The sequence below is a fragment of the Pan paniscus genome, chromosome 6, assembly GCF_029289425.2.
Source record: "Pan paniscus chromosome 6, NHGRI_mPanPan1-v2.0_pri, whole genome shotgun sequence".
Lineage (NCBI taxonomy): Eukaryota > Metazoa > Chordata > Mammalia > Primates > Hominidae > Pan > Pan paniscus.
The window spans coordinates 186,212,110-186,226,069 of record NC_073255.2 but is presented as its reverse complement, the minus strand read 5'-3'; the positions used below and the strand labels follow the sequence as shown (position 1 = coordinate 186,226,069).

Genomic DNA, 13,960 nt, shown 5'->3' with positions numbered 1-13,960 from the left:
GAATATTAACGCCATGTGTAGGTGATGGAGGAAAAGACAGAGGACAAAACATACAAACAAAACCAAAAGAAACCATGTTTTTAAAGAGCGAGGAAGAGGCCAGGCACAGTGGCTCACGTCTGTAATCCCAGCATTTTGGTAGGGCTGAGGTGGGCGGATCACTTGACGTCAGGAGTTCAAGACCAGCCTGGCCAACATGGTGAAACCCCATCTCTACTTAAAATACAAAAATTAGCCAGGCCTGGTAGCATGTATCTATAATCCCAGCTACTTGAGAGGCTGAGGCAGGAGAATCACTTGAACACAGAAGGTGGAGGTTGCAGTGAGCCAAGATTGTGCCACTGCACTCCAGCCTGGGTGACAGAACGAGACTTCGTCTCAAAGAAAAAATAAAAAAAGAGAGAGAGGAAGAGAAATCTGAAAAAGCAGTCAGTAGGGAAAAAAAATCAAATTTTACAATTAACAGATTATTTGCCAAAAAATTATGGGAGCCAGGTGACATGAAACAATATTTTTACAGTGCTGAAAGTAAATAACCCAATTACTTTAAATAATATAAAAGTATTTAAAACTCCAATTAAAATATAAAATTTTCAGACTGAATGAGAATACAAAACTACACCATAAGTTGCTTAGGTGAAACTTAAGCATAGGGTCACATATAGCAGAAGGTGAAAGTATAAATAAAAACACACCATACAAACAATAACCAAAGAGGCTAGTATAGCAATATTAATATGATGCAAAAGAGACTTTAACTTGATGAGAGTTTCTACAGATAAAGGGGATATTTAAAAATGATAAGGAGGTCAATCTAGCAGGAAGCTATTATAATCCCAAATCTGAATGCACCTAAAAATATAGTGTGAAAATAAATAAAACAAAAATGGATAGAACTAAAAATAGAAATAGACATATCCTTAATCATAGTGGCAGATTTTAACACACCTTTTTCTGTAGCTAATAGAACAGGCAAATAAAATGTTGCTAAGCATATGAAGAATCTGAATAACACAACCAGAAAATATGACCTATTTGATATATAATGAACAGTGCACCATACAATAGCACATTTTATATTTTTTAATGCACACAGTACATTTATCAAAGTTAACAATATTTGGTGATATAAAGTAAGTTGCCACAAATTTGAGGATTGAAATCATAGAGAATGTTTTCGGACCATATTATAGCTGAATTAGGCTAAGTTACGAGAAACGGAAATAACTAGAAATCCCCAGCCTCTTGGAAGCCAAACAATACACATCCAAATAACCTATAAGCAAAAGAAGAGATCAAAATAGAAATTGGAAAGTATCTTGAACCAAATGTTAACAAAGATATAACAAATCAAAATTCATGTGGTACAGGTAAAGTCATGAATTCACGCTCTTTTTTGTTTGTTTGTTTGTTTTTTGAGATGGAGTCTCGCTCCCATCGTGCAGTGGTGTGATCTTGGCTCACTGCAACCTCCACCTCCCGGGTTTAAGTGATTTTCCTTCCTCAGCCTCCTGAGTAGCTGGGATTACAGGCATGCGCCACCAAGCCTGGCTAATTTTTGTATTTTTAGTAGAGACGGGGTTTCGCCATGTTGGCCAGGATGGTCTCAAACTCCTGACCTCAGATGATTCACCTGCCTCAGCCTCCCAAAGTGCTAGGATTACAGGCATGAGCCACCACACCTGGCCCAAACTCATACTCTTAACTGATCAGATTATCTGATATTTAGCCTTATTTTTCTTATTTCATATAACTGATAACTGAGTATCAGATATCTGATATTCAGCCTTTTTTCTTATATCTTCAACTAAGAGTATGAGTTTTAACAAGCATTATATCTATGCTTATATCTAAATATCAAGAAAAAAACCAGCAATTTAACCTTAAATTAAAAAGAAATACATAACAAACATCAGAGGAGAAACCAATGGAATAAAAACCAATCATACAATCAGAGAAAAGCAACAAAGCCAAAAGTTGATTTATTGGAAATAATAAAACCAATAAACTCTAGAAACACTTAGTGCCAAGGCTTTTTCTCTTATCACAAAGTTCAACTTATTTTTGGATAACAAGCAGAAAGGATAGGCCACCATAGACACTCAAAATGAGCAATATCAAATGTGTGTGTGTGCACATGAGTTAACTGTTAGAAAAAACTTTCTGGATTATTGGAAATATAGAAATATAAATATATATATATATATATATATACACACACACACACGTAGGTAGAATTTGGTAAGTAGAACCCATTCCCTGGTGTTCTTGTTAACTAATCCGGGAGAACCATTGAACTTCAGCATTTTATCCTTCCTGGCACCATTATCTCAGGAACAGAAAAATATCCCAACAAAGGCTAATGTGAGAGTAGAGTGTAGCAATTTCTTCCAAGTTTGAGAAGTTCTCCTGACATCTTCCAAAAATTCCCTGCAGCTATCACTGAAGTAGCAATTCATAACACAAGAGATGGGGAAATGTGAAATCAACAAGAATTGCAGATTGGCAATTCTGCCTTTTCATTTTTCAGCAATCTCAGTTATTCAACATCAAGAGCTGAGTGTTTTGGTGTAGTTGTGGGGACATCTGCACATTCCATCTGTGTCTGGAGAAGGCGTAGACATCTGAGCTTTCCATTGTATGTCTTTGAGCTTCCTAATGCTGTCAGACTTGGCTGGGCCCTTTTTACTGCTATGTAACAACAGCTGGTCTCTAAAAGTTTTGTCCTTCAGTGGGAACTTTATTCCAAGAAGAAGTGACACTTGAAATATTTAACAACAGCTACAGCAGAGACACTGACCAATCAGAATGAATGCCAGCCATAAGCAACCATTGAATGCCTACCAGGTGAGTAAGCAGCCTTGAATCCAGGTGACCAGTTACTCAGTTACTTTATCCCTGAGACCCTTGGGCTCCCAGATTGTCAACTCTGAACAATCAACTAGATTTCTACTTTCTGCAATCCCAATCATGACAGAAAGTCCATCCTACACTCCATTTTCTTTAGGATCCTTTTTCTGCAACCCTCTCCAATTGCAATTTTTATATCTGCCTAGGTACATCGTTACAGAAACTGGTTCTGTCCAGTGAAACAGATGAGATGGCCATTGTCCATGTGTCAGGAAGCCTGGGCTTTTGAAGCAGGGGGGATCCAGGGGGACCCAGGCAGCCTGGCTTTCAGGAAGTCACACTGGTTAGGAAGGTGTCAGACTGTGCCTGAGCTCTGCCAGCCCAGGAATGAATGCTAAGCTGTCTCTACCTGTACAAGTCACTCAGTCTGCAAGCATTGTGTCAGTCGGTGGCACTGGGTGTCCAGAAGTGCCAGGAAGACAAAGAGAGAAAGAGGCTTTTTCCTTCAGCTTTGGGTGCTGCAAGCAGAGCCATGTCTTCCACTGTGCCTCACGCAACTGGGGAACCTCAAAATGTGGACAGAGGGTTCACAGGGTGGGGAAGAATAGGAAGAAAAAAAAGAAAACACAAGAGAAATGCTCACCAAAGCAAAGCAAGACAAGACTGAATCAGGCTTGCAGAGCAGATCTGGGCAGGTCACATGGGGCAGCAGGAAAGTAGAGAGGAGCATGGGACAAACCAACCTCCTTACACTCTCGTCCACCTTGCAGGAAGAGTCAGGTGCAGGGGCCTCAGGAGGTGAAAGGAAATTGTTTTTGAATACTGTGGTCAGTATGGGAAGAAATTAGTGTAGGTAGGGAACTTATGAATTTGAGTCAGGGACCTGTGGATCATCAATCAAATGCTTTACTCAAAAACGACCAGTGTTGCCTTGAGCATGCTTCAATTCTGAACTTCAATGCAGGGAGTCGAGTAATCACTCATGGCCTGCCACCACCCCTAGCTGACTGTGCCATTGCAATTGGTCACCCTGCTACCATGCCCACAGCTTCATTCTGACATCCCCCACCTTCCCACACTCTCCCACCTCTACACACCTGGCCACTGCCTATGCCTGCAGCTCAGCACCCCACATGCCCTCAGTGATGGACTGAAGGCAGGCACTAGCTTGAACATCACTGATGCTTCCCACTGGGATGTTGTTTAGAATGACAAGTTGTTGTAAGTTCCAAAACAATTTTCCAGCCACTTAGAATTATTGGATGTTAGAACAGGTATTAACAGGGGATTATGCCCCAAATGACCCCCAAAAGTAGAAGTTCTCTGATTCCCCCTCAGTCCTACTAAATTGGAACTTCTAGGGAGTAATCTGTATTTTTGATAAGATCTGTCAGTAATTCTGATGCAAAGTCAGACTGGGTGACCTCTGATTCAGGCTGTCCTGCCATAATATAAACTTCAAAGAAGAGCAGCTAATTAGAACTTCTGAAACACATGCAGATTATTAGTGACTTGACCATGACTTGTGCCAGAAAAATGAAGTCATCTGAGAAAACTGACACAAGCTATAGGAAGGACAGTGGTGAGGATGACAAGCAAGCCTAACATCAGAAAAAGAGAACCCACAGCTAAGTGGCATCAGGGGGCACCCAGATTTGAACTGGGGACCTCTTGATCTGCAGTCAAATGCTCTACCCCTGAGCTATACCCCCTTGCCTGGTGGACATTCCTCCTTAGCATATTTCACCTGTGTCACCACACCCAAGGATTCTATAGTGCACTGTAAATTGTATTAATTCCTGGCCAGCTTATGGAAATTGGCAGCCCTACCACAAATGACTAGAGACTGCTCTTCAGGCCATGAGTTCACTCCTTCACTCCCCAAAGAACCTCCCGTCACTTGTCTAATGGCATCTTTCTACCTTGTAGCCACAACCTGAACTCCTTCAACTGAGGTCTCCTCCCGTTCCCTTACTCAGTACCTGATGGGAGTAGGGGTTGGGGGAGAGGCAGATCTAAGTATCAAGGCTATTTTCGCAACAATGTGTCATAATAAATCATCCCAAAATTGGCTGCTTGAAACAATAAGCATGTATTCTCATGCTCATAGGTCAGCAGCATGTATGCCAATCAGCTGATGTAGGCTGGGCTTGACCTGGTGTATCTGCTTCAAGCTGTGGGTCCATCTGTGCTTGGTTTCTGTCTGAGCTGGGCTTAGATCTGCTCCATGTGTGTTCCTTCTATGATCCCAGGTGGAGGAGTAGCAGCTAGCAAGGGGACACTTTTCTTACGGTGACAGCAGAAATGCAAAGGGGTAGGCCCAACTATGAAAGCAGCTTTCAAGCCCCTATTTGCATTACATGTGAGAACACCTCAATGATCAAGATGGCCAGTCACAAGACCAAACTGTAACGCAAGAGCAAGAAAGCATGTTTCACCTCCAGTGGGAAGATCTGAAAAGAAGGTAAAGGCCACAGATGCAGAAATAAGTCAAAATTCAGGGCCAACAGTTTCATCTACCATGAACTGCCCTCTTGGTCATAATTACTTGCATCTCTCCCACCTGCAAAATATACTCACCTCTATCCCAAGGTTCTCAAAGCCTCATTCAATTAGACAAAGTCCAAGCTCTTGTGATCTACATTAAATCAGATGAGGCTTCTCTTAATTCAAAGATCTATGAACTCAAAAGAGAAAATTTCTACCCATTGAACACCTCAAGTACAATGATGATACAAGAACAGAATTATTGCAATAAACATTTACATTCAAAAATTGGACAAAATGGAAAGCATGCACAGTCACAGAAACTGGTTCATGGAAACTAAAATGCTGAGAGTGTAGAAAATGATGGATGGAAGAGAAGACCAATGTGCAGCTCCCACCTGGACAAACAAAACAGCATGTGGAAATTCACATCATGAACTTTTGCTCCAAGAACCACCATAGGATCACACCAGAAAAACCAAAAGAACTCACAGACCCTTTTAAAGAAGCAGCTTGCTGCTGCAAACTCTACGAGATAGACAAAAAACTGTGAGTTCCCAATGTATGAGTGGGGAAGGTTTGCCTCTGAACACACATCTTCACTGTGGAACCTAAAAACCCAGATCATGGGAGTAGGATTTAACCTTATGTACAGCTGAAACAGATTTAGGGAGCTGAGCAAAATATAAAAGTAGAAGAAGCAGTAAGAAGGGCCCCGTAGGTACTCCCAGACTCCAGCTCAAGCCCAGGGAAGCCATTCCTGACTTTATCTCACAGGGGTCCTTGGGGAAGGCAGAGAGCAGAATTAGGGAGGGGCTACAGGGTAAAAGAAGCTTCTAGTTGAGCTTTGTAATAATTTCAACTGAGCACGAATTTTCCTGAGCAGAATCCAGTGGATGAATGAGATGTGTAGGTATGAGTACAGGAGCTGCAGCTGACATCATGGGCAGACAGGGAGGGATGAGGCCTGAAAACCCTGCTTGCTTTCTCAGTGGGGAGGCTTGTAGCCTGAAGCAGGATCACAGCCCTGTGTGTCAGCTGCCTGGATATAAACTCGGTGCTGTTGGCGGGGCATGGAGGGAGTGAGACTGGCCTTGCTGACTGCTTGGGAGCTGGGTGAGGCCTGTCACTGCTGGCTTTCTACCACTTCCCTGGCAACCTGTATAATGCAGCAGAGACAGCCATAATCCCCCTTGGAACACAGCTCCGTTGGCCTGAGAACCACTCACCCTATGCCCTACAGTGACTGCAGCAAGCCCCGCCCAAGAAGTATCATAGCTCAGACCCGCTAAACACTGCCCCCACCTGGTGGCTTTCCTTTACCCACCCTGGTAGCCGAAGACAAAAGACAAGCTCTTGGGAGCTCTATAGCCCCACCAATCACCTGGGAAACTTGAATACTTATCCTGGCCAATTTAGGGCAAGCTTATATTCCCATTCTACTATCACAGCTGGTGCTCTATTGAAAGCACCACCTCCTAGCTAAATGCCAACTAACTCAAGCCATTACAGCAATGTATAACAGAGCATCCCTCACCAAAGGCAAAAACAACAGTTAATTCCACTGCCAGTAACATCCTGCCTAACCAGAGGTCCTGAGTCTGTCCACATGACAGCTTTACTGCTAGCACAACCAACATTTAAGAAAATCAGTGCATTAAATGAAACTACAACCAAGGACTCTCACAGAGTCCATTTCACTCCCCTGCCACCTCCACCAGAGCAGGGTGCTGGTATCCGCAGCTGGGAGACCTGAAGATGGCTTGCATCACAGGACTCTTTGCAGACATTCCTCAGCACCAGCCCAGAACCTGGTAGCCCCACTGGGTGGCTAGACCCAGAAGGGCAATAACAATCACTGCAGTCCAGCTCTCAGGAAACCCCATCCGTAGGGAGGGGAGGAGAGCACCACATCAAGGGATCACCCCATGGGACAAAAAAATCTGGACAGAAGCCCTTGAGTTCCAAATCTTTCCACTGAAACTGGCTATCCAAATGAAAAGTAATTCTGGGAATATGACAAAACAAGGTTGTATAACACCCTCCAAAGATCACACTAGCTCTCCAGCAATGGATCTAAACCAAGAATAAATCTATGAATTGCCAAATAAAGAATTCAGAAGATTAATTATTAAGTTACTTAAGAAGGTACCAGGCCGGGCGCAGTGGCTCACGCCTGTAATCCCAGCACTTTGGGAGGCCGAGGCGGGCGGATCACGAGGTCAGGAGATCGAGACCATCCTGGCTAACACGGTGAAACCTCGTCTCTACTAAAAATACAAAAAATTAGCCGGGCGTGGTAGCGGGCGCCTGTAGTCCCAGCTACTCGGGAGGCTGAGACAGGAGAATGGCGTGAACCCGGGAGGCGGAGCTTGCAGTGAGCCGAGATTGCGCCACTGCACTCCAGCCTGGGCGACAGAGCGAGACTCCATCTCAAAAAAAAAAAAAAAAAAAAAAAAAAGAAGGTACCAGAGAAAGGTAAAAACCAACTTAAAGAAATTTTTTAAAAACCCTGCAGGATAAGAATGAAAAAGTCTCCAAGAGAAATAGGTATCATGAAGAAAAAATAATGACAACTTCTGAAAATGAAAGACACACTTAGAGAAATACAAAATACACTGGGAAGGTTCAACAGTAGACTAGAACAAGTAGAAGAAAGAACTTCAGAGGTCAAAGACAAGGCTTTGGAATTAACCCACTATGACAAAGACAAAGAAAAAAGTATTTTAAAATATGAACAGTCTGGGCATGGTGGTTCATGCCTGTAATCCCAGCACATTGGGAGGCTGAGGTGGGTGGATTACCTGAGGTCAGGAGTGAAACATGGTGAAACGCCGCCTCTACTAAAAATACAAAAATTAGCTGGGTGTGGTGGTGTGCACCTGTAGACCCAGCTACTCAGGAGGCTGAGGAAGGAGAATCGCTTGAACCTGGGAGGCAGAGGTTGCAGTGAGCCAAGATCATGCCACTGCACTCCAGCCAGCCTGAGTGACAGAGTGAGACTCCATCTCAAAAAAAAAAAAAAAAAAAGAAAGAAAAGAACAAAACTTCCAAGAAAGTTAGGATTATGTTAAACGACCAAGCTTAAGAATAATTGGTGTTCCTGAGGAAGAAGAGAAATCTAAAAGTTTGGAAAACTGATTTGAGGGAATAATCAGGGAAAACTTCCCTGGCCTTGCTAGAGATCTAGACATCCAAATACAAGAAGCTCAAATAGCACCCAGGAAATTCATCACAGAAAAATCATCACCAAGGCACATATCTAAAGTCTTGACTTGTCTACATCAAGACACAGGGAAGAATCTGAAGAGCTGTGAGGCAAAAGCATCAGGTAAACTATAAAGGAAAGCCTATCAGATTAACAGCAGATTTCTCAGCAGGAACCTTGAAAACCAGAGGGATTGGGGTCCTATCTTTAGCCTCATTAAACAAAATAAGAATTTTGTATCCAGCAAAACTAAGCTCCATACATGAAGGAGTAATAAAGTCTTTTTCAGACAAACAAATGCTGAATGAATTTGCCGCTACTAAGCCAGCACTACAAGAAATGCTAAAAGGAGTTCTAAATCTTGAAACAAAACCTTGAAATACACATCAAAATAGAACCTCCTGAAAGCATACATCTTATAGGTCCTATAAAACAATAACACAATGAAGAAAAAAAGGTATTCAGGCAACAACTGACGCAATGAATAGAACAGTACCTCACATCTCAGTACTAATGTTTAATATAAATGACCTAAATGCTCCACTTAAAACATACAGAATGGCAGAATGGATCAAAATCCACAAACCAAGTATCTGCTGTCTTCAAGAGACTCACCTGACTAAGGATTCACATAAGCTTAAGGTAAAAGGTGGAAAAAGACATTCCATGCAAATGGACACCAAATGCAAGCAGGAGTAGCTATTCTTACATCAGACAAAACAGACCTTAAAGAAACAGTGGTTAAAAAAGACAAAGAAGGACATTATATAACGATAAAAGGACTAGTCCAACAGGAAAATATCACAATCCTAATTATATATGCACCTAACACCAGAGCTCCTAAATGTACAAAACATTACTACTAGACCTAAGAAATGAGATAGCTGGTAACACAATAATAGTGGGGGACTTCAATACTCCACTGACAGCACTAGACCAGTCATCAAGAGAGAAAGTCAACAAACAATAGACTTAAACTATACCCTACAACAAATGAACTTAACAGATATTTACAGAACATTCTACCCAACAACTGCAGAATATACATTCTTTTCATCAGCACATGGAACATTCTCCAAGATAGACCATATGATAGGCCACAAAACAAGTCTCAATAAATTTAAGAAAATTGAAATTATATCAGTCAAGTACTTGCTCAGATCGCAGTGGAATAAAATTGGAAATTAACTCCAAAAGGAACCCCCAAAACTGTACAGATACATGGAAATTAAACAATCTGCTCCTGAATGATCATTGGATGAACAATAAAATCAAGATAGAAATTAAAAATTCTTTGAATTGGATGATAATAGTGACTTATGAAATCCTCTGGAATACAAAAAAAGTGGTGCTAAGAAGAAAATTCGTAGCATTAAATATCTACATCAAAAAGTCTGAAATAGCACAAATAGACAATCTAAGGTCACGCCTCAAGGAACTAGAGAAACAAGAACAAACCAAAGACAAACCCAGCAGAAGAAAATAAATAACAAAGATCATAGCAGAACTAAATGAAATTGAAACGAACAAACAAAAAAATACAAAAGATAAATGAAGCTGGTTGCAGTGGCTCACGTCTGTAATTCCAACACTTTGAAAAGCCAAGGCAGGTGGATCACATGAGGTCACAAGTTCAAGACCAGCCTGGCCAACATGGTGAATCTCCGTCTCTACTAAAAATACAAAAATTAGCTGGGCATGGTGGCACATGCCTGTAATCCCAGCCACACAGGAGGCTGAGGCACGAGAATCACTTGAACCTGGGAGGCAGAAGTCAGAGTGAGCTGAGATTGTGCCACTGCACTCTAGCCTGGGTAACACAGTGAGACTCTGTCTAAATCAATAAATAAATAAAATGAAACAAAAAGCTGGATCTTTGAAAAGGTAAATAAAATTGATAGACCGTGGTTGAGATTAAACAAGAAAAGAAGAGAGAAGATCCAAATAAGCCCAATTAGAAATGGAATGGAAGATATTACAACTGATACGACAGAAATACAAAAGACCATCCAAGGCTACTATGAACACCTTTATGTGCACAAACTAGAAAACCTAGAGGAATGTGGACAATCCTGAAAATATGTAGCCCTCCTAGATTATGCGAGGAGGAAATAGAAACTCGGAACAGACTAATAATGAGTAGTGAGATTGAAACAGTAATAAAAATAATTTCCAACAAAAAATGTCCAGGACTAGATGGATTTACAGCTGAATTATCTCAGACATTCAAAGAAGAATTGGTACCAATCCTACTGAAACTATTCCAAAAGATATAAAAAGAGAGAATCTTCCCTAAGTCATTCTATGAAGCCAGTATTACCATAATGCCAAAATCAGGAAAGGGCATAACAGAAAAAGAAGACTACAGATCAATATCCCTGATGAACATAGATGCAAAAATTCTCAACAAAATACTAGCTAACTGAATCCAACAGCATATCAAAAAGATAATAAACCATGATCAAGTGGGTTTTATACCAGGGATGCAGGGATGGTTTAACATACACAAGTCAATAAATATGATACCCCACATAAATAGAATTAAAAACAAAAATTGCATGATCATCTCAATAGATGCAGAAAAAGCATTTGACAAAATCCAGCATCTTTATGATTAAAATCCTCAGCAAAATCAGCATAGACACTTTGGGAGGCCGAGGTGGGTAGATCATGAGGTCAGGAGATTGAGACCATCCTGGCTAACACGATGAAACTTCATCTCTACTAAAAATACAAAAAATAACCAGATGTGGTGGCAGGCGCCCGTAGTCCCAGCTACTCAGGAGGCTGAGGCAGGAGAATGGTATGAACCTGGGAGGCGGAGTTTGCAGTGAGCCAATATCACACCACTGCTCTCTAGCCTGGGCAACAGAGCAAGACTCCATCTCAAAAAAAAAAAAATCAGCATGGAAGGGACTTTAAGGTAATAAAAGCAATCTGTGACAAACCCACAGCCAACATTATACTGAATGGGGAAAAGTTGAAAGCATTCCCCTTGCAAACCTGAACAAGACAAGGATGCCCACTTTCACCACTTCTATTCAACATAGTGCTGGAAGTCCTAGCCAGCGCAATCAGAGAAGAGAAAGAAATAAAGGGCATCCAAATCAGTAAAGAGGAAGTCAAAACATCACTTTTTACCGATAATATGATCATATAACTAGAAAACTCTAAAGACTCATCCAAAAAGCTCCTAGATCTGATAAATGAATTCAGTCAAGTTTTGGGATACAAAATCAATGTACACAAATCAGTAGCACTGCTATACACCAATAGTGACCAAACTGAGAATCAAATCAAGAACTCAACCTCTTTTACAACAACTGCAAAATAAATAAATAAATAAATAACTTAGGAATATACCTAACCAAGGAAGCGAAATATCTCCACAAAACACTGCTGATTTTTTTTTCTAGTTCTGTGAAAAATGATGATGGTATTTTCATGGGAATTGTATTGAATGTATAGATTGCTATTGGCAGTATGGTCATTTTCACAATATTGACTCTACCCATCCATGAGCATGGGATGTGTTTCATTTGTTTGTGTCACCTATGATTTGTTTCAGCAGTGTTTTGTAAAGGTCTTTCACTTCCTTGGTTAGGAAGGAGGCGGAGGTTGCAGTGAGCCGAGATTGTGCCACTGCACTTCAGCCTGGGTGACAGAGTGAGACCCCATCTCAAATATATATATATATATATAAAGAAGTAAAACCATAGCTTGAGAGCCAAATCCCACCTTCTACCTGGATTTGTAAATAAAGGTTTGAAAAGGGTTACGGAGATATAATTCACATCCTATGCAATTCACCCATTTAAAGTACACAATTTAATAGGTTTTTTGGTATATTCACAGGTATGTGCAACCATCATGACAATTTCAGAGTATTTTTATCACCTCAAAAAAATTTAAAAAATAACCAAAACCCATACTCTTCAGCTATAATCCTATCCTCCCATACTCCCCACCCCCAAGCCTAGGCCATCACATATCTACTTTCTGTCTCTATATATTTCCTGATTCTGTACATCTCCTATGAATGGGATAATAAAATACATGGTCTTTTATGACTGCCTTCTTTCACTTAAACATAGTGTTTCCATGATTGATCCATATTGTAGTATGTAGCAGGACTTCACTCCCCTTGTGGCCAAATAATATTCCATTGTGTGAATATATGGATATATTACATTTGGTTTATGCATTCATCAGTTGATGAACATTTAGGATTTTTCCACCTTTTGGCTATTATGAATATTGCTGCCATAAACTTTTTTTGGGGGGTGGGGTACAGAGTCTTGCTCTGTTGCCCAGGCTGGAGTGCAGTGGCACATTCTCGGCTCACTGCAACTTCCGTCTCCCAGGTTCAAGCGATTCTCCTGCCTCAGCCTCCTGAGTAGCTGAGACTACAGGCACCCCCCCAACCACGGTTGGCTAATTTTTGTATTTTTACTAGAGACAGGGTTTCACCATATTGGCCAGGCTGGTCTTGAGCTCCTGACCTTGTGATCTGCCTGCCGTGGTCTCCCAAAGTGCTGGGATTACAGGCGTGAGCCACCACACCCGGCCTGCTATAAACTTTTATGTACAGGTCTTTGTGTGAATATTTGTTTTAGTTTCTCTTGAGTGTTACAAAATTGTTTTGGTTATTCTGGGTTCCTTGTAATTCCATACAAATTTTAGAATCAGCATGCCAATTTCTACAAAGTCAACTGAGATTCCGATAGCAATTGCACTGAATCTGTAGATCACTTTGATGAGTAGTATCACTATCTTAGTCTGTTGTGGCTGCTATAACAAACTAACATAGACTGAGTGGCTTATAAATAACAAAAAATTATTTCTAGCAGTTCTGGAGCCTGGGAAGTCCAAGATCAAGGCACTGGCAGATTTAATGTCTGTGAGGGCCCACTTCCTGGTTCATAGATGGCTATCTTCTCACTGTGTCCTCATGCTACAGAAGGGGCAAAAGAGGCACAGGGAGTTCTTTGGGGTCTCTTATAAGGGCACTAATCCCCTTCATGAGGGTTCCATCCTCGTAATCTAAGCACCTCCCAAATGTCCTACCTCAAATACCATCACACTAAGGATTTGGTTTCAACATATGATTTTTTGGGGGGTGGGGAGGGGGACACAAACCTTCAGTCTATTGCATCATCTTAACAATATAAAGTCTTCCAATCCACAAACATGGAATGTTTTTCTTTTATTTAGATCTTATTTAATCTCTTTGAACAGTGTTTTAGCTCCAGATAATAGGTTTTTTGTAAAATGTATTCTTAAGTATTTTATTATTTTTGATGCTATTGTAAATGAAATTGTCTTGTTAATTTCATTTTTGGATTGTTCATTGTAAGTTTATATAAATAGACTTATTTTTGTATATTAACTTTATATCCTGCAACATTGTTGAAC

General features: G+C 40.9%; 1 protein-coding gene and 1 non-coding gene across 2 annotated transcripts in view; one reads left to right on the top strand and one right to left on the bottom strand.

Moving 5' to 3' along the window:
- Positions 1-13,960, top strand: part of LOC103786425 (zinc finger protein 746) — a 134,864-nt gene that overhangs the window by 44,408 nt on the left and 76,496 nt on the right. The window lies entirely within an intron of this gene.
- On the bottom strand, positions 4,491-4,562 carry TRNAC-GCA (transfer RNA cysteine (anticodon GCA)). Its single transcript has one exon. It is a non-coding gene; the product is annotated as a tRNA-Cys (tRNA).